General features: G+C 42.2%; 1 protein-coding gene across 4 annotated transcripts in view; it reads right to left on the reverse strand.

The window, feature by feature from the left end:
- The window catches only part of BNC2 (basonuclin zinc finger protein 2), a 410,695-nt gene that overhangs the window by 320,856 nt on the left and 67,641 nt on the right, over positions 1–22,198 (reverse strand). The window contains exon 1 of one of the 4 annotated variants that reach the window (XM_083419585.1): positions 18,640–18,798. The exons of the other annotated variants lie outside the window; for them this stretch is intronic. The gene's annotated coding sequence lies outside the window, so the exon portion shown is untranslated. Of the gene's footprint in view, positions 1–18,639; positions 18,799–22,198 lie in introns of those variants that run through there. 4 annotated transcript variants of the gene reach the window in all.

Consider the following 22,198-nt stretch of genomic DNA (forward strand, 5'->3'; position numbering starts at 1 on the left):
TTTGATATCAATTCTATTCAAAAATTCTACTGGAAAAAGGGAGCTGCAGCTGGCAGAATAAATTACTGTAATAAATCATTATTAAATAACCGTAAATCTCTATAATAGTGCAATGTTTTAATGCAACACTGTGGTCTAAGTGATCGTTTCATAGGAAAAAACAGACTTTCATATCCAGAAAAACAAATTGCAAATCCTCACCATGCCAAGACGACAGTGAGATTAGATGAGGAAATTGGAGAATAAAATTCACATAAATGGTACTTATTCTACAGTATTTTTGTGTTAACAAAGACAACACAGCAAATTGAATGGTGAAAGGTGACAATGTAAGTACTATATATGAGAGGGGTTTTCTATGTTAAACGTTCATATATCCGGCAGCGAATTTCACTTCTTACCCAATTGCGCAATGTATCACCTTTGCTTGGTATCTGCTTGCCACCGGGATCAAACAAATGTTTCTAATGTTATCTGCATCCTAGCAAGGTATTTTCCTGGGACAAGCTCCTTCCCAGAAATAAGTGGGGATTTAAAATAAAAGGGAAAGAGGAAAGAACAGTTATCAGTTCAGAACCGGCGTTTTGTCGGATGTGCAGTAGATGGGACATTTACAGTAATCCATTACTGCAGAAATCAGCTGAAGAGCTATTTGCTCATTCTAAAACTTCCCCATGCCTTATTTAGCTCTTACAAGACTTCATTTGTCAAAGTGCAGACACAGTGCTGATGTCGCATCCAATGGTGCATTTCTATAGCCAAGATGAGCTACAGCGAAGTGACAGACCCAGGAGTACCTTGCTACAGAGTGTGATTGCTTCCATAGCCTCTTGGGATGGGTAAATTATTAACTGACACTTTCACAACTGAAGTACTGTCTAAGATAAACCCATTAAAACTGTTAGCCTACAGAACACTTCCACATTTGCCGGGTTGGTAAATCTTTGTCAAAGTCACCATTTGGCACCACTTTTTGATACTGGCATAATATGCATTGCATATTCTCTCTCTCTCTCTCTCCGTGGGCACAATAAGAATTATTTGTTACAGACTTCAAATGGATGGAATAAAAGGCGCTGCTCTGCCTTTCCTTCTCCAGTTTGCTTTTGCGGGCGAAACTGAGCTCTACAGACAAAGGCGCAGCTAGTAAAGAAAAAAAGACTATTAACCGGGATGATAAAAGCTCATCCATCACAGTTGCAAACGTACCAACCACCTGGTATGTCTCCATTGGATCGCTTTTACCCACACAGTATGGCTACAGATGATGGAAACATTGTATAAAGGGCACCAGGCAATCATAAATAGGTCTGAAATGAGGAATATTCTCAGTAAGCTACAGCGAAGGTCATAAAATTGACTCTCCCAGCCCCAACAGATAAGAGGTGTTCCCTGCTCCTTCTGCCAAAATTCTCCTCGGCGAAAGATAGGGTAATATTTATTGTGTTCTTAGAGGTGAGAATATACTTGGTAAGTTGGTATAATGATGGTGCTTAGTGGTTACAGGGTGGGCTCACCCCACAACCGCCAACAACTCAAGATGTTTCACATAGCCAGCAGGCCCTGGCAGATAGGCAAATCTCATTCCGACAAAACAAATGTTAACCAGCATGATGTGTGGAATGGTGAATGGAGGGAGGGCCACTGTGTAAAATGAAGGAACCCCTGGAAAGTTGGGGGGGTAAGAGAAGTCCTATATATCTCAACCAGATGTGCAGTCAAAGAAACATTGCATTTCAGTTTGACCCCTTTCAGTAGAAGCCTGGCAGTATCATAGCACCCCCAGGGATCAGGCAGAAGGCTGTGTCTCCACCACATATCTTCAAATGTACTGTTTTCTTTTCCCTGTAAATTTGGGGAAGTCAATAGGTAGGAGCCAAACTCACTCCCAGTGACGTTTGTATATGACGTATGGTTGGATAATACCCCAAGAGTCTTTGGGTCAGCTGACGCAGCAGAGGAATCTGGCAGACTGTCCTACTAGCAGGTCCCCCTCTATTTAAATGAGTTTGGGGTGGGTGTAAATAATAGAATCATAAAGTTGGAAGGGATGCTGAGGATCATCTAGTCCAACCCCCTGCAATGCAGGAATGTACACCTGTCCCATACAGACATCAAACATACAACCATGGTGTTATCTGTGCAATGCTCTAACTCAGTGGTTCCCAATTACCTAATTAATGAGGACCCCCTATTTTTCAAAAGCCAAGCTACAGGCCCCCTACTTCTGAAAATTTCGATAACTCTGTTGTAGTCACCTCTGCAAAGCATTTTTTTGGACAAAATGTGGGGTAGCCCCTAATAAGCAAAGGATTTTAGGTACACTAAAAAACAGACCATAAAATCTGTGATATTACGATGCAAAAATGACAAAAAAAATAGTTGGGGGAAGCAAGGGATGGGGCTGTGGACCCCCGGGTGTTTTCTGCAGACCCCTAATAGGTAACCACTGCGTCTAACCAACTGAGCTATCCAGCTGACCAACACTGTAATGGTTCTGCTTATCATGTTGTTCAAGGCAGCTTCCTCTTTCTAACAGCACCATGCAGTGTGTCTTAGTCCTTCTCTGAGCATTTACTGCATGATGACTAGGTGCACTTTGTGATGCACAAAACAAAGATAAAGAAGCCTTACAAACTGTCCAAGAAATGGAGCTCACTGTTCCTAGAAATACTACCTAGCTTCATGTCAATTTGGAAGACTTTTAGCGGGCAGTGGATAGGTGGTGGTGAAAACCAGTCCTGCTGGAAGCCTTCCACAACACAGGTAAAGCTAAGTAGGACAATGACTGAGGCTTGTGGCTATTATGGCTGATTCATGCCGCCTTTCACTTATCTATCTGTGTTCTTAATGGTTCTCCTAAAAGAGAGAGAGAGACAGCCTTCAACTTTGTCTGCCAGGCACCCGAGTGCCAAGATCATTTGAGACCTTGAAAACTGAACCGGGTGCCAAGCCTAAACTGAGAAGTCCTGATGTCAACAAACCATCCATCTTGTCTAACGATTCCTCAGATGTTGTCCTGCAGTCTCTGCATGCTCCAGCTCATGACGGAAGAGAACACCCAGAGCTGTTTCTCAATAATAATAATAATAATAATAATAATAATAAATTTATTATTTATACCCCACCCATCTAGCTGGATTTCCCCAGCCACTCTGGGAGGCTTCCAGCAAAATATTAAAATACAATAATTCATCAAATATTAAAACTTTCCCTCAACAGGGCTGCCTTCAGATGTCTTCCTTAAGTCTGATAGTTGTTTATTTCTTTGACATCTGATAGGAGGGTGTTCCACAGGGTGGGCGCCACTACCGAGAAGGCCCTCTGCCTGGTTCCCTGTAACCTCACTTCTCGCAGGCAGGGAACTGCCAGGAGGACCTCAGAGCTGGACCTCAGTGTCTGGGCTGAACGATGGGGGTGGAGATGCTCCTTCAGGTATACTGGACGGAGGCCGTTTAGGGCTTTAGAGGTCAGCACCAACACTGTGAATTGTGCTCGGAAAAGTACTGGGAGCCAATGTAGGTCTTTCAGGACTGGTGTTATGTGGTCTCGGTGGCCACTCCCAGTCACCAGTCTAGCTCCCACATTCTGGATTAATTGCAGTTTGCGGGTCACCTTCAAAGGTAGCCCCACATAGAACGCATTACAATAGTCCAAGCAGGAGATAACCAGAGCATGCACCACTCTGGCAAGACAGTTCACGGGCAGGGAGGGTCTCAGTCTGTGTACCAGGTGGAGCTGGTAGACAGCTGCCCTGGAAACAGCATTGACCTGCACCTCCATGGACAGCTTTGAGTCCAGAATGACTCCCAGGCTGTTCACCTGCTCCTTCAGGGGCACAATTACCCCATTCAGGACCACCTTCTCAGTTGAAGGTGGTACAAGAGGGAAGGAAAGTATTCCCATTCCTGCCCTGCCCCCGCATCACAATGGTACTTCCCTTTGCAAATGTTCATGTATACAATCTTCTACTGTGACATGCCATGCATTGCTTGAAGTGGGCTTGTGCTACAAGAGATCACAGTGCATAATTTTTACAACCGGCATTTGTGTCCCGCTTTTCAACAATTGCTACAGTTTTAACGCAGACTCGTGTTAATATGGGCTGCCTGCACTGATTTCAGGCATTTCCCTTGCTCCATTCCTCCTCATCACCATCCAGCATCTTACAGAATGATGGGAGTGGCTGCTTCTGTGAGCAGGACACCTGTTTCTCATCATCTCTCAGGCAGGAATCCCTGGACCAGAAAGGACTGCTACATCATTCATGCCACTGTCGCTGGGGCGCTGAGCTAGGCAAGAAGCAAACTGATGGTAATACTCACACATGAAGCACGCACCACACCAGCAGAAGATTGCTTGGTAACTTTAGGAATCCTGAGGTGGCAGAATGGAGTGCACCACTTCAGACTGTAGATGGGACCTTTTTTAATGTCTCCACTACATAAATACAAGGAAGTGAAACACAGGACCTGGCTGAACATCAAAGTATTTTCCTTGGTTTGGGGGTGGGGACCAGGGTAGGGAAGGTGATTACAGTGGTGCCTCGCAAGACTAAATTAATTCGTTCCGCGAGTCTCTTCGTCTAGCGGTTTTTTCGTCTTGCGAAGCAACCCTATTAGCGGCTTAGCGGATTAGCGCTATTAGCGGTTTAGCGGCTATTAGCGGCTATTAAAGGCTTAAGGGATTAGCGGATTAGCTGCTAAAAGGCTATTAGCGGCTTAGAAAAAGGGGGTGGGGAGCGCAAAAAAAATCTCAAGACTCGCAAGACATTTTCGTCTTGCGAAGCAAGCCCATAGGGAAATTTGTCCTGCGAAGCGCATTGGAAAACGGAAAACCCTTTCGTCTAGCGGGTTTTCCGTCTTGCGAGGCATTCGTCTTGCGGGGCACCACTGTACTTGAAAAAAATTAAACATCGTATTTGGAAATGAATAAATAAATTGGGCTGCTTTGTTTTTTAAACTGTTAATATGGTAGCTTTCTTTTTTTAATAAAACAAAAATATTTATTATCTGAATTCAGAACGAAAGCACTAATAATAATAATAATAATAATAATAATAATAATAATAATAATTTTATTTATACCCCGCCCAACTGGCTTGGTTTCTTCATTAAAGCAAGCAGTTTTAACTGGGGCTTACTGTTCTACTATTTAAAAAAATATATATAATAGAAAGGTATTATGAGGTTTGCTGGACTGACTGACTGAATGAATGTTATACTGTACTTAAAATCTAAAAAACAAAACAAAACCTGAACCACGACCACCTATTTAAGTGTTCCTTACTATCTCGGCAACCGCAGCCGAGGTTCTGCACAACAGAACAAGAGCTCTGCAACATAATCCGGGTTGCTATTTGTGTAGGTTCAAGTATTAAAAGTTTTATTTTTATAGTAGAAAGCATCTCCCTGGGAAGGCTGGTGACAGCGAACGGAGGGAAAGAGTAACCTAAGCCTAATATGGAGCAGTTTTATTGCTTCAGTTACAAAGAATGGTATTGGCATTAAAAATATGGCTCAATATGGGTTCCTAATAAAAGTTAACCTTGCTCTCTCCCCCTCTCCCTCTTTCCTCCCACACAAATGAAATTTTGTTTAGAAACATACATATATGTTTTTGGCTAGATCCAACATTAGGACTGCGTGATTCATTCAAGGCTAGTAATTGCTTCCATACATCACAAATATATTTAAACGTTTTTGCATACTTGTTATGATCATACAGGACATTTATATTGCATTTAGAACTGCGATAGGTTTTGCTTTCCTCAACAAACGAGTAAAGACTGGGAAGATTTAAGTTTAAAAGACTGCTTCCCCAATAGATTGACCTGTCTGAACATGGAAATATTTGTCACTACTTTCACAAGTATCGTATGAACTCTTGGCCTCCTAATCTTGTACCAATTTAATGCACATGAAGAACGCATGCCGTAAGGACAAGGATTTAGCACCAAGGCTGCAAGCATGGGTGGTATATAAGGATACAGTGTCTGACTAACCTTGCCATTTAAATAGCACAATCCTTTAAAGGATTGCCTAGCAGCAATTTCCACTAAATACTTATTCCCGGGTAAATGCAAGGATGAAACTGGACAGCAGGTTGGTTGCATTCCATAGTTTTGCTTGTTTTGCACAATTACTTTTGTTTGTAGCGCAGTTAACAACAACAAAAAAAATCCCAGTTGTGTGAAAGAGCCTAACTGCATGCTGTCTTGTGCATGAATAACCCCCTTTTAAGAACCTGTGTTAAGTAGATGTTGGGTCAGGGGCAGTGGGTGTGACCCCCAATGTGTAGTCACATTCACCCCACTTTAAAGACTCAAGGCATCCCCCCCACAAGGCATTCTAAAAGCTGTAATTCATTAAGGATACTGAGAGCTGCTATTTCCCACATGGGACTGCAAGCCCCAGAGTGGTTTAACAGTCAATCCTTCTTCCCAGGGAATTCTTTAGAATTATGGCTCTGTGAAGGGAACAGGGGCCTCCTAACAATACTCAGCACCCTTAACAAACAACAGGTCCCAGAATTCTTCGGGGGATGCCATGAACTGGACCTACCAAAAGCATCAGGCAGGGTGCAAGACACCCACCCATTTTTTTACAGGCAAGATAGCTACTGAAATGAATTCCTTTCTGCTCAGAAGGCTTAGCTGTGCTGTCTTTACGGGAGGAGCCAGAGCAGAGCAATGGTTAGAGTGTTGGATTACAGCCAGAAGGAACCGAGTTCAAATTCACCCTAAGCTATGAAACACGCTGGGTTGGCTTTTGGGCCAGTCATTATCTCTCAGCCTAAGTACCTCACAAGGTGGTTGTATGGGTAAAATTTCACCACCAGGTGCTGCCTCAATACAGGTGCTGCCTCAACACAGCTGTTCATCACAGCTGTTCATCCTCCATCACTGGGCTCAGTTGAAAACGGCTTCTCCATGCAAACCAGGAAGTGACCTCTCCAGAGAACAGAATGACTCTTTACTTATGTCTGCAGCTGCGATCTCCTGGGTGACGCAGACACCCTTAGGCAATAGAATGCACATGCGTACTTCATCCATTTTCCTCCCTCCCACCGCCTCCATGTGGCCCCGGGCTCTGGCAACCCCTGCTACGCCACTGGTAGGCCATGTACGTCGCTACAAGCTCCTCAGAGGTAGGGTGGGATATAAATGTCACAATAAATAAATCATCACCTGCCAGATGATTTCCAATAGAATCAGCACTTTCCTACTTTGCTCTGAAGGGAGGAGAAGGATTAAAAGCATTTGTAATTGCATTGTCAGGAACTGAGTCCTTGGCTCAAGAGTCTTGCTACGGATGAAAAGTAGCAGCGGTACTTTACAAAAGAGCCGGTTGAAGTCAGAGCAGTCTCCACTCACAAATCTCTCCCAAAAAAGAGTTGGGGAAGACGAAAAACCACAACACCATAATCCAAAGATGGAAACATGGAGTTTTGGAAGCTAAAAAGACAACATATTCCACCATTTCCCCAATACTTCAGAAGCCTTGACAAAAGCATTTTGATGTCCTCTTCCTTAATATTTAACATCAGTGAGCATGATGACAATTATAGGTTTATTTTATTTATGTGCCACTTTTCTGCCAAAGCACCTAAAGCAGTTTACAATTAAGCCTATGAGCACAAGCCAATGGACAAAATGTTCTCTGGCCAGTTTCAGCAGCTAGAATCCACCCCGTCTCCGCCTATGGAATTAATGGATTCCATTTAAGTTGATATAGGAATGGTATCAGTATGATATTCATAAGCAAGGAATCTCACGTGTGATTAGTCTCTCTTGGGATATACTCACTTTCAGATGATTTACATATGCATATTAAGGTTCAGAATAGCCTTTTATAATATTATTCACAATCCACTAAGAACCTGCATGTTTTATCCAGCAGAAGAAAGCATACATGTGCGGCTGCTATTCCACTCAACTGGACTTTCACACAAGTTCTCTGTGAATTATTCCTAATGTCTTTGAAAGAAGCACAATGAACAAAAGGAAATTAAGATGAATTCACAGCCGAAGAACTTATTTTCTCACCTCAACATGCTTAATGGATGCTGAGTAGCTCAAACCATACATCAAAATCAAAAGATGCCCAAGGGATAAAATCCGAATATATTGACACTACGTTGTAACTAATTCTATACCACACTTCATTAGAGCTAGGTTTACATTTATTTATTTATTTAAAGAGAGAGATGTCAAAGTTATTTTTAAAAGGCTCCCCTTTCCTCAAAATTTTCTACCTTTAAGCATGTTTTGTCACAACTTTAATGTTATTTTAATGTGTGTTTTTATTTTCCTGGGCAATACATCATATTTATCTCCGTAACCATCCATCAATATTCCCTTTAATTGAGGTTAATTTCTTTCAACTTCCCTTAAGTACCCCATTCTGAAGTACTGAGCATGGGAGCTCATGCACCTGCCAGGGAGGCCTTAGCACATTTTCTACAAACTACCTGAAAATGGTAGCCGGACAAGCCTTCCGCTTCTCTAGCACAAGTACACAGCAAACAGTTCCTTTTTGAAAAAGAAGACAAAATTGGAATTCTAAGGGCAACACGGTGTGAAGATAAACACGCGAGAGTGTATGCAAGTCCTCCTCGCAAACCAGAAAACAGCAGCAGCAAAAAATAGAAACACCGGCACTAATATATGTAGTGCATTCCCCAAATATCATTTGCTTTTCTGGTTAGGTGCTTGTTATTGTGTTTTCATTAATTTTGTTATTTTAAGGGTTGTTTTTGAGAGCTGGTATGGCGTAGTGACAAAGATACGAAGCTACAAATCAGGATGTCCCCAATTCAGATCTCATTTCTGACAGGAATTCACTAAATGGTCTTAGGCAGGCATGGCCAAACTTGGCCCTTCAGCTGTTTTGGGACCACAGTTCCCATCATCCCTGACCACTGGTCCTGTTAGCTAGGGATGATGGGAGTTGTAGTCCCAAAACAGCTGTAGGGCCAAGTTCTCATTCTCTCAGTCCTCCCATCTGCAGCATGGAGGATAATATTGACCCCTAGGGTGATTGTAAGTGTCATATAGGTGAACCAATGGAACATTTGAAAGCAAATACGAAGGGTGATATCTGTGAAGATGAGCTCTGATCTCTCAGCCTCAGTTTCCTCTGAGAGAGGCCAGGCACATTCTTTCCCCAAGTTTCCAAACACACAAGCACAGGGTAGGTTCAATCTGGCAGCGACCGTGGAAAATCCAGTGATGTTTAACACTGAGATAGACACCTCCAAACTTTCAAAAGGTACCACCCTTCTCTACTTACGGAACATGACCTGGCCTGTGATTGGCAGAATACCACCAGCTGTTGATGAAGTCCAACCTGGGTACCCAGAAAGCTTTAAAAGTTGACTGTTGCAAAACAGTCCTTTGTCCCTCTTGAACCTGCAACCGATGGCTAAAGATTCCACCACCAGAGGAGACCTTGGAGAGTATGTTCCACACTGTTAAGTTTGGATGAAGAGCAGGATTAGTTAGACCAATATAGTGCTTTATTTCATTCAAAGCTTCCCACTTGCCATTTCTCCCCTCTTCTTTCTTACATAAGACTCCTTTCGAATAAACTCCTTAATCAAACTTCTGGTTTCTGAACACACACAAGGGCTGGTTTACCATACCATGTGGCTTGGTTTGCTATTCTAGTTCTTGAAGGACTGGGGAGAGAAGGGGGCTTCAAATTCAGCAGAGTATTTCCCTACTGTCAAGGAAGCAACTCTAAAGATGTGATAATCCTGTGTCCCTGGCCCAAGGGGTCTCATAGGCAGGTGGCAGCAGCAGAGAGAGAGAGAAATCTAGAATGGATTTCCCAGGGCTACTAGATTTATTTACTGAAAAATGTTTTGCCCCACCTTCTGCACCAAATGCGCTCCCCAAGGTAGCTCACTGTAAGCTTTTGTTGTGAAACACATATTTCAAATAAATTATTTAAGGCAGACAATTAGTATTAACACTCATTACTTAACCAATACAGCGGTACCTCAGGTTAAGTACTTAATTCGTTCCGGAGATCTGTACTTAACCTGAAACTGCTCTTAACCTGAAGCACCACTTTAGCTAATGGGGCCTCCCACTGCCGCCGCACCGCCGGAGCACGATTTCTGTTCTTATCCTGAAGCAAAGTTCTTAACCCGAGGTAATATTTCTGGGTTAGCGGAGTCTGTAACCTGAAGCATATGTAACCTGAAGCGTATGTAACCCGAGGTACCCCTGTATTATTTTAGAACATCTGATTGTATGGGTTTAAAGACATTGCGAGCTACGTTGATCAGTCCTGTTGGAGTTGAAAGTTGGGGCAAGAGTTCAATTAATAATTATGATCAATCAATGGTTAGTATTAATAAATAAATAAATAAATAAATAAATAAATATAATATTAACTTATGAAAATTGAGGCTGAGAGAATAGTGGCTTGTTTAATGCCACCTAGTAAATTCATAATGGAGCAAAGAACTGACATCCCCAATGCAAAGCTGAATCCACGCCTTATTTATTTATTCATCACTACATGTATATTACAGTGGTGCCCCACAAGACGAATGCCTCGCAAGACGGAAAACCCGCTAGACGAAAGGGTTTTCCATTTTTCAATGCGCTTCGCAGGACGAATTTCTCTATGGGCTTGCTTCGCAAGATGAAAATGTCTTGCGATTTTTTTCCGCTCCCCACCCCCTTTTTCTAAGGCACTAAGCTGCTAATAGCCTTTTAGCAGCTAATCCGCTAATCCCTTAAACCTTTAATAGCCGCTAATAGCCGCTAAACCACTAATAGCGCTAATCCGCTAATAGGGTTGCTTCGCAAGACGAAAAAAACGCTAGATGAAGAGACTCGCGGAACAGATTCTTTTTGTCTTGCGAGGCACCACTGTATTTATTACATCTGTAACCTAGCCTTCCTTCAAGGAGCTCATAGTTGCAAAAACAGTTCTCCTTGCTTGTCCTCACAAATATGCTGTGACGTAGGCATGGCAGTGACTGGGCCAAGGTCACCTAGCGAGTCTTCATGGCCAAGGGGAGACTTTATGCTGGGTCTCCCTAATCCTGACCTGACACTCTAATAACCACATCACACTGGGTCTTGTAGCCGCCACATATCACCAGCTCTGGGTGCCTAAATATTGAAATGCCTATGGATATTTGGGTTTTAATTATTTCAAATGAACTTACTAACAAATATCTGAAGTGTGGCAGTCCGAGTTGCCTGGTGTAATATTAGGGTTTACTCACTGCACAAGGAACGCTATATAACTGCACATTGGTCGAAGAGCAGTTGAAGGAGCTGGATATGTTTAGCCTGGAAAAGAGGAGACAGCCATCTTCAAATATCTGAGGGGCTGTCACATGTTGTTGGTTTTACCATATGGGTTTTAATTTTGTCAGTTTAATTTAAACAATACAAACTGGGCATAGGATTTTGTGCAGGACAAATAAGGAATAAATTGCGCGAAAAATTGGCCTCCCCAGACAAATCTGTGGAGGGTATCAGGAGACTTCAAAGTAACAAAAACTAAGATACATGCAACAAATGTGGAGCGCTCCCTATTGTTTTTCTCCAGCCTATATTTCAGCTGGAAGAGGACCCAATTGGCAGCAGCTGCAAAGAGTTTCTCCAGAATCAATACTGCGATGATAAAGCTACCCTTAAAAAAAAACAAAAAAACACCAAACCGTGTGAAACTCAGGTGGTCCAATTCTTAGAAGCCACAAAGGTTACAAAAGATGGTGATGATGTCACCCAAAACTGAAGAAGCCTGTAAAAGGTATACAAAGATTTAACCACAACAAGGGAGGACTATATCTCAAATATATTAGGGAACAGCTCTGTTTTTGTTAAACTTGGGGAGGAAACTGTAGCTCAAGGACATCTCTATGTATGTATGGGTTGGATCAAACACTTGCAAAAGTAGCAGAGGGAAAGTGAAGCTTAAAGCAGATGAAGAGCAAGAAAATATGGGATGCAACTCCACTCCCCCAGCTGCTTCCCTTTCGAGTGAAGCAAATGTAGTTGAACAAGCAAGCAAACAGCCACCTCCCACCTGCTTCTTTGGTGCTACTTAAGAACAGCTCCCTGATCCAAATACGCCACTAAACAAACGAATTTGGCACTTTGAAGCATCCTTTGCAGTGAATTCAAATGCCTCCCCCCCCCCACTTTAAAATCTATGAAAGCATCATCCCATGAGCCAAGGCAAAAGTAAACAGATACCAGGAAATAACCCTCTGAGATTACCACCAACACTGCAATTAAATGACCTCAGACAAAAAGAGAGGAACTTCTGCTAAACCCGACCAAACGCCACAAGGCGTTTCCACGCTTGCTGTGTATTTAGATCCGTAGCAGCCATCAACAAACATTCCCGCCCCCCAATTCTTCTTTTTCACCTGCCTTTAGAACATGACAGGTGTAAGAGATGGCTCCCCAGGAAGAAGCATATCATTTTGCAAAAATCAAAAATTATGACTTTTGAAATTTCACAGAACTAAATTGCAGTGTTTGAAGAAAAAGAGGCAGCAATTCTAGATCAGCACTGATGAAGACAAGGTGTGGAGCATCTGAGGCCTGTCTGGTTACCCTCACAAATCTTGTCTGCGCAGGCAGCTTTTCTTTATCATTGAGTTCCACATTAGGAAGAAAATAAAGCATTGGTGTGCCAAACAAAACCATGTTTCCCTCATTTTATCTTACTCTGCTGTGCATCTTATTCTTTGCACTGTCTAATTCGGTCGTTTAAAAGCCAATGCAAATCACTCAGGGGCACAGTAACCCCATTCATGACCACGGAGTCTCCCCCCCCCCACCTACCCGCCCCCTACCCCCCCCCCAAAAAAACAGTACTTTTGTCTTGTCAGGATTCAACCTCAATCTGTTAGTCACCATCCATCCACCAAACGCCTCCAGATACTCACACAGGACCATCACTGTCTTCACTGGTTCAAATTTGAAGGAGAGGTAGAGCTGGGCATCATCCGTATACAGTGGTACCTCAGGTTACATATGCTTCAGGTTACATATGCTTCAGGTTACAGACTCCGCTAACCCAGAAATAGTACCTCAGGTTAAGAACTTTGCTTCAGGATGAGAACAGAAATCAAGCGGCGGCAGCGGGAGGCCCCATTAGCTAAAGTGGTGCTTCAGGTTAAGAACAGTTTCAGGAACAAATTAAGTACTTAACCCGAGGTACCACTGTATTAGTGAATGCCCAGCCGAAACCCCCGATGATCTCTCCCAGCAGCTTCATATAGATGTTAAAAAGCATGAGGGAGAGGATGGAGCCCTGAGGCACCCCACAAGTGAGAGCCCAGGGGTCTGAACACGGATCCCCCAATACCACTTTCTAGACACGACCCAGGAGGAAGAAGCAGAACCACTGCCTAACAGTGCCCCAACCCCCAAACCCTCTTGACAGTCCAGAAGGATGTCATGATCAATGGTGTCAAAGGCCACTGAGAGATCCAGCAGGACTAGGAAACAGCTTTTACCTCGGTTCCTGGCCTGCCGGAGATCATCAACCTGCGCGACCAAGGCAATTTCACTCCCATGAAGAGGCCTGAATCCTGATTGGAAGGGATCCAAGTGGTATGCATCCTCCAGGCATGCTTGGAGTTGTTTAGCAACCACTCGCTCAATCGCCTTGCCCAAGAATGGACTGGGCAATAGTTGGCCATATTGGCCAGGTCCAAATATTTTTTTTAAGAAGCAGTTTAATATAGCATTTCCACATTGATCTGTTTCATGGGATGACTGGTTGCAAAGCACTGGACTGGGGATAGGGGATTGAGAGAGTTGATTATTAAATCCAGCCCATTTAAATGCACTAAATCTAACTAATTTCAACTGAACTTAGCTCCACGCAAACCTACCGAGGGCTGCAGCCTTAAATATGAAATATTCTTTTTCAGAACTCCTGCGGAAAATGGGAAAGTTATCAGACCAAGAAATGGAAAACAAGAGAGTGCAGACTAGAGAGAATCAAGATTATTATTCTGCATTGTCTAAAAGTTAATTCACTTTAAAACACAAAATAGATGAAAAGAGCACTTGGAGGGTGTCCAAAAGAGAGAAAACAGAACCACTGCAGGATTACCAAGAAGCATATAATGAAATAATATTATGGCAGTGTTTCTATACACAAAGAGGCAAAACATACATTTTAGGCAACAATCACAAGCATACTTCCAAGGATGTAAGCCTCATTGATACCAATGGGGCTACCTTCCAAGTAAAAATGCATAGTACAGCATTCTTAACCTCTCGAAGGTTTGTTCTTGTTCTTCTTAACAATGCGATACAGAGCAAATGAATGGCTTTAAATGCTTTAATTTTCATTGCTGCTACTGATTAATTTGCTCATTCAGGATTGGAATTTGAGTTGATTCTAGGTCTTTAATCGTTTTGAACTTCTAGGTCACCTCAAGCAAACTCATGTACAGGAAGGTGGGATATACCGTATTTTTCGCTCTATAAGATGCACCAGACCATAAGACACACCTAGTTTTTGGAGGAGCCAAAGAAGAAGAAAAATATTCTGATTCCCAAAAGCCAGAACAGCAAAAGGGATCACTTTGCAGCGAAAGCAGCGATCCCTCTTGCTGTTTTGGCTTCTGGGATAGCTGCGCAGCCTGCATTCGCTCCATAAGACTCACACAGATTTCCCCTTATTTTTTAGGAGGGAAAAGGTGAGTCTTATAGAGCAAAAAATACGGTATATATTGAAATACAATCAGTCATTCAAATTGCATCTAAGCTTTAAAAAGGTAAAGGGATCCCTGACCATCAGGTCCAGTCGTAACCAACTCTGGGGTTGTGGCGCTCATCTCGCTTTATTGGCCGAGGGAGCCGGCGTACAGCTTCCGGGTCATGTGGCCAGCATGACTAAGCCGCTTCTGGCGAACCAGAGCAGTGCACAGAAACACCATTTACCTTCCCACCAGAGCAGTACCTATTTATCTACTTGCACTTTGAGGTGCTTTCGAACTGCTAGGTTGGCAGGAGCAGGGACCAAGCAACAGGAGCTCACCCCGTCGTGGGGATTCGAACTGCCGACCTTCTGATCAGTAAGTCCTTGGCTCTGTGGTTTAACCCACAGCGCCACCCACGTCCCTGCATCTAAGCTTATGCCCCTACAAATTGTTGTTGTTGTTGCTGCTGCTGCTGTTTTCCTTCCAGGGGATGGGGGGGGGGTGGAATCAGAATGCACAGAAAATTAACTACCAACCCATTTCAGAGATGACACCCAAGTTCAACAGGAGAAGTAAATTATTTGAGCTATATGTGTAGTCGTTCTCATTCAAGCCCATTGCATATCCAAAATTTTATCTCCCCTTCCCCTTTCCCTTTCTGATAAAAACAATCGCCGTCTGGGGTTCGAAGGCCACATTCATGCAGGGCACCTAATCTTGCTCAGTTCCTGCTCCCACCCCACCACTTCCTACTGCAGCCCCCCCCCCCCCTCTCTCCATGAAAATCTGTTCTTGAAGGGCCCGGAACCTTCCAAAGTGGGATTAAAACATGCCTTGAAGCACTCAAGGAGGCAAGGGAAATCAGCAAACTCTCTCCTGAGAGCAGAAACACTTTCTACTCACACCCTGAGCTGTTTGGATCTAACACAGTCGATTATTAACTCAACAGCTCATAGTCTGGTTACCTATAATGTAGAAGAGGCTAGAGAAGGTGGAAATATTTTCTTTAGGAGATACCATTGCTATATAGGGCATCAGAAGAGTTTACTGTGACAACATTTATTTTTCAATGTTATCTTCCAATTTGTTTTAAAATCTTTCCAATAGAAGGTGGGCTTTTTTTGTTGTTGCTGCTGCTGTTGGTCTTTTAGTCTGGAAGATGGGCCTGCCAATTATTTTTGCACTAGTGCACATAAACAGGGAAAGGCTGTATCTTAGGTGTGAGTTATATATTCCCGTACAAAATAATTGTATATTCTATGAAGACTGATTCTTTTTCTGGAGAAATATACAGCAACACAAGGGAAATCTTGTACTGGCAGCATAACTGAAGTGGCAAGATACAATATTAGAAAAACAGAGCTACTTTCATTACTGTGATGCTGTGTGTCAGAATGTCTCTCCTTAATGAACCTGTTTGCAATAAGACTCAGGGTGCAAAGAGGCTATTTAGAGAGTCTATTGTGTCTATAGTGAGTCCTTCAAATATCTTCCCACCATTAGACATGCCGCATTGACCAATTCTGTCCTGATTGCTGTTCTTTTTAGTATCAAGGGACATTCTTGCCCAGACAGACCGATGGATCAGAAACTGCAGTTCATAAAATGTTTACACTATACACATACCCACACAGTCATGCAAGCAACAAAGTCCCAGATCACACAGCGCATTGAATGTGGCAATGTCATCTGCAGGCTTATGACTTTCCAATATCAACGAAAGGATTTAAGTTAAACTTAGCCGGCGCTGCCTGCCTGTCACTCTTCAACAAAAGCCTTATTCACTCTCCCTCCTCCCTTTCAGAGTTTAGCCAAGATCGAGGCTCACATGGGAACGTTTCAGGCAAATGTTCTCTATGTCACAAGGCTTTAAAAAAAACAAAAAAACAGCCAAGGCCTTCTCTTAATTGCTGACAGCAGAAAGGGACAATGTGTGTCATGCCATCAAGGAGCAAAACTTTGCCGTGAATAAACAAAATAAAACATAATGTAAGATTTATTCCAAAAGAATGTGTACTGGGCTTCTCACTGCTGACAGCAGTGAAAGAATAATAGATTTCCATCCACAAAAAACCCACAGATGAGTGCATGCTTTCTAATAACTTGGTAGCAAACTTTTCCAAGAGGGGGGCCGGTCCACTGTCCCTCAGACCTTGTCTGGAGCCGGATTATATTTTTTTGAGGGGGGGAATGAACGAATTCCTATGCCCCACAAATAATCCAGAGATGCATTTTAAATAAAAGGACACATTCTACTCATGTAAAAACATTTTGATTCCCATACCGTCCGTGGGCCAGACTGAGAAGGCGATTGGGCCGGATCTGGCCCCCGGGCCTTAGTTTGCCTACCCATGAACTATCACCTCAATACTTAGGACCTCAAGAGAAAAGTAGGTTTCAATCACACCCCAGATCCCCACCCGGTTCTCTTGCATCTAAAAGTCATAAAACGGGTGCATTTTTAACCAGAAAACTATTCAGATTTGTGAAAATGAGTATTACAACATTTTATTCGTTTCACTGAACCGTATAGATATTCTGGCGATATGGAATGTATAGACATGGACTTCAGCTGTGAAGAAATATACACATAACACTATATGATTTGATAGAAGAAATACAAAAGTCTTGGGCAACCTGCTCTTATTAACCTACTTACAGCGAAAGAAATATATAATAATAATAAAAATCCTAGATGTGTCTACCTAGAAGAAAGTTCCATTGAGTTCAATGGAAGTGAAGCATGCATGGGATTACAGCCACTCAAGCATTTACAAATAAAGAAGTCATTGTGGTTGGAAAAGTTTGTGCCATGGGTCAATTCCTATGTAATATTGGGAACGTAAGCTCTGGCTCTCTGAAGCGATTCCATGGGTGCACAAACATGACCAAGTAACACTCAAATGGTTTAACCATGTAACTGTTCTGAAGATACCATATTTCCTCGAAGGCAATGCACACTTTTTTGGCCAAATTACGTCATGAAAATTAGGGTGCACATTAGATATGATGGCGCATTAGATTTGTGCAAATATGCTAAATCACTTGAGCAGAGAAGAATCAGCTCCATGATCTTTTTTAGTCCTTAAGACTGAACTCGTATTCACAGAATATCCTAATGTATCACTTGTTATTATCCATTATGTTTATATGTTGCTTTTAATGTGGTGCATGCAGAGGTGGGGGGGAGGAAACACACAGAAATACACAGGTGCTTGGCTTTTGCCAATTCGTAAAAGCATTGTACAAGCTAAAATACATTTAGTAAGTGCTGTGTGCTCACAGATCACTCCTAAAATGGCATGTGGAAAACTCTCTGGCAGGTGCATGCGCATACAAGTGCAACCTCAAAACCCATGAGTCTGTGCAAATTATTGTTGGAAATTTGCATAGCAAAAGCCTGCCTAGAAAGTCAAGCATGTAAACTCAGGGCAGGCATTAAACAGCTCAATAGCCAACAATCCATGCATTCAGCAGTTTGAGAATAAAAAGATATGGGATTTATACTATGTATTTTCCTACACGTATATACCGTTTCCTCTTCTGTCAGTAAACACACTACATACACCAGGGGTCAGCAAACTTTTTCAGCAGGGGACCGATCCACTGTCCCACAGACCTTGTGGGGGGCCGGACTATTTTTTTTTGAGAAATATGAACAAATTCCTATGCCCCACAAATAACCCAGAGATTCATTTTAAATAAAAGCACACATTCTACTCATGTAAAAACACCAGGCAGGCCTCACAAATAACCCAGAGATGCATTTTAAATAAAAGGACACATTCTACTTGTGTAAAAACACACTGATTCCAGAACCATTTGCAGGCCAGCTTTAGATGGCGATTGGGCCGAATCCGGCCCCCTGGCCTTAGTTTACCTACCCATGATATACACTATTCCGCCAACCCTCTTGCTCTTCCACACACTACTCACCTATCGCAACCAGTCATCCCATTCTTTCCTGGAAGGCTTCTGCAACAGAAGTAGCATGTTTCTCCTAATTCCAGTTACGTTCCCCTTCAAGGCATGAAAGTTACAGCACATCAACTCCTTCCCATGCTGCAAAGATAAACGACAGAAGCTCCAAGCCACGTGGGCAGAGCCCACACTGCCAAAAGCTGCAAGATAGGTTCATCCCACATGACTGAGGCCTGTGGGTGTTGCTCTGAAGCCCAGAACGTCATGCTCATGGTGCTACTTTAAAGCAACAGCACTGCAGCAGCTCCCAAACCATGAAGATAACTTGAGCAAACGGCTTCCCAATCCCATAATAAAGGAGGTACTACTGTTTTCTGAGCTATAAGGAATGTTAAAGGATCCAGGTGCAAGGAACAGCATAATAAGCAATCAGTTTACAGTGAAAACTCCTGCGTAACTGTTCTACAGTAAAGGCCAAACTGATAGGAAATAGCTCTGCAGCAAGCTTAGTTAATTGCTCTCAGCCCTTTCCATTTTCTCATGGAGTAGCGGTCACATCAATACTTCTACGCTATGCCACTAAGGGAAACCTGCCACACTTTCAAGCTCATAAAACAATGTTTTGCCAGGACATGTTCGCAAGCATTGCCACAAATGCATTCTTCTTCTTTTAATCCTGGAAGAATTTCATATTTTGCAAGGTAAAGGGTCGAGTAATCGCCAAAAACTTGGTTCCTTTTCTTTACTGCAAAGCATATTTGTAATCACTGGAAACGTTTAGTGATCTGTCGTGAATCAGAAGAGTTCCCTTTCAAAATCCCTTCCTCGGCCTCATGCCTTGTGCCCAATCCCTAGTCAGCAGTTCACAAGCAGAGCTGTTGCTGTGAATCTGGAGCGTCAACATTCCAAAATGTCAACCATTCCCTCATTTTGAGACATTTCAACAACAAAACAATTTTAAATTCTGTCAAAACAGTTTTGCGGAGTGCTTCATCTAGTCGAAAGCAGCATTTCTGATGGAATAGCAAAGTGAAAAAAAGAATTAAACCTGGCCTAATTATATCCTCATTACTTGTTTCACGAAAAACATGCTTTCATTGGTATTATGACTCAAACCTCAACAGTCCACAGATGTTCTGCCATTTCCAGTTGAACAATAAAAATGAGTGAGGAATCACACTCTTGGCAGGATGGGATTCACAAACCAAGTACTCAGATTTATACAACGAACAAAATCTAATAGGCAGCCCCTGTCTTAAGAAATCACTTTAAAGTTTCCCTAAGGTTCCCAGCATAATTTTGTTTGACCTTTAATTAAAAAGACTACCACAACTAGGCCCTTGGGTCATCACTTAAGACAGGTTTTACTGTACATTTACAAATGCACACTTGCATACTTTGCAAGATAGTATGTAGTACCAACAAAAAAAATTCCTGTACATATATGCACAGCAAAACAAGAACATTGCATTATTACCATAAATACCAGTTGGTACAGGCTGATTTACAGGGCAGTGTACATTTTTTGATTAGGCACATGCTAATTTGTACAGCATTTTCACACTCAACGAAATTCTTCACTATTAGGATATTAAGCAGTGAATTGGGCATAGTTTGTATCACACATCCATTTCTAAATTTGCAAAAATAAATAAATAATAATTTATTTAAAAGCCTGAAATAGATAATATTTTGAAGAATTATGCAATAAGATCACAACTGCTATTTTTAGTTTCTCTTGCAGTGTTTGTCTTTTCTTTGTACCACAAATGAATGCTATAACCGCACAATATATTTTCGTAAACGCTGCAAGGCTTGGGGAGGGAAATTGAACTTTTTTTTTCTCATTAAAAACCCACCTTCTCCCATGCAAAGTTACTAAATACTGTACATGAAAAATGCATTAATACTAAATACATGCTAAATATTATTCACTGGGGACCCAAAAATGAGTTGCAGAAGGATAGACAAGTGGATCCAGAAAATATCTGCTGTGATTTAAAATGTGCAGGCTTCTGAATCCCTTGCCGCCATTGTTCCCATCCAGAGCAAGGGTATCCTGCACACAGGGATCTATGGGAGGAATGCAGATGACAGACACCTAGAGCGTTCTATTGGAAGAGTGCATAGTGTGAATTGCTAGATGAGGAAGGGTAAAAGTGGAAAGGACTTAGTAATACCAAGAAATATATTTGCATGTTCACGTTCTATGAGTTCTACATGCAGGAAGTTAGGAAGAGCAATGCCAGCCAGTGATACAAGTAAGGCATACTGTAATGGCTTAATTATAGAACTAACAAATAAGCCAATATAAGGTGCAATTAAGGGGGGATGGTTTGTATTCAGTTATGCTATATTTCCTGAACTTGGTTTCAAAATATCAAATTCAGATGTTGCATGTAACCATAATCTTTGGAAGAGTAAATAAAACATTCTGCACACTGCACACCATAAATCTCATACTTAACTTACCATACAAATTGACTCCAAAACAAACATAATTTTCAAACCTCCTCCTTTCCCACAAAGTAGTCGTACAACCAACCCAATCAAGCTCTCAAACTCTGAATTCTTGTACGGCATGTTTACTCTAGCATCAAACAGAGAATATCAACGTTTCATTTATTAACTTAGAGCCACATACTATCCATTTAATGATATATACTACATACTATGTTTTTGTCTACATGAGAAGCCAGTGTAGATGTTTTAACAACAATGTTACGTCCTGCCAGCCAGATACTCCCATCAGCAGCCTGGCTGCTGCATTTTGCACAGGCAGGACCTTTTGGAACAGGCCCAAGGGCTGCCCCACATAGAGTGCACTGCAGTAATCCAGCCTTCAGGTTACCAAACACATGGACTCCCGTGAGCTTACTCAAAATCTACACAAGTCATTTGGAGGCTGTTAGGAGTTCACAGAATTATTGTTAAGCAGGCCAATGGTTCTCTGCACATGAAACCAAGTTGTGCAAGTTCCAATTCTCACTTCAGCCACAAATTTGATAGGTAGCCATAGGCAAGACACAGTTTGGGGGCCAAACTAGAAGTGATGTTCAAATGCATTTCTAAAAAATTCAAATGGCATCAACTGGGGGGGGGGGATTATTGGGATCACGGCAAGTGCAAAGGGAGAATTTGAATGTGTGCATACATCTGTATGTAAATATGTATCTCTACATTTATAGAAAGATGGACATGTTATTTGGCTGATATGCACTTGTGCGTACAGACTTTGCCCATGTGCGTTTCCTTGATATACGAGCCCAATTTGCACCATTTTGTTGGGGTTACCTATTTCACTTGTTAGAGTCATCGAGCTGCTCGAGCAAGGCTGGTAAGTCAGATATCTGAACCACTACTCCCATTCCTTCCCTACTTGAGCATCACTTCTTTGTAGGCGAAATCAACTCTGTGTCCACTTTTCAGTGGACTGTTTTTTTGGTGAGCAAATAGCCCCAGATCATTTGTGCAGGTAAGCCAAGCTACATGTCCCAGAGATATTCCTGAAATCTTAAACCTGGGAGAATTGTGAGTGGAAGGGAAGTCTGAAAATGTGTGCATGCATTCTACA

Source organism: Podarcis tiliguerta (genome assembly GCF_965153285.1).
Source record: "Podarcis tiliguerta genome assembly, chromosome: 17".
NCBI lineage: Eukaryota > Metazoa > Chordata > Lepidosauria > Squamata > Lacertidae > Podarcis > Podarcis tiliguerta.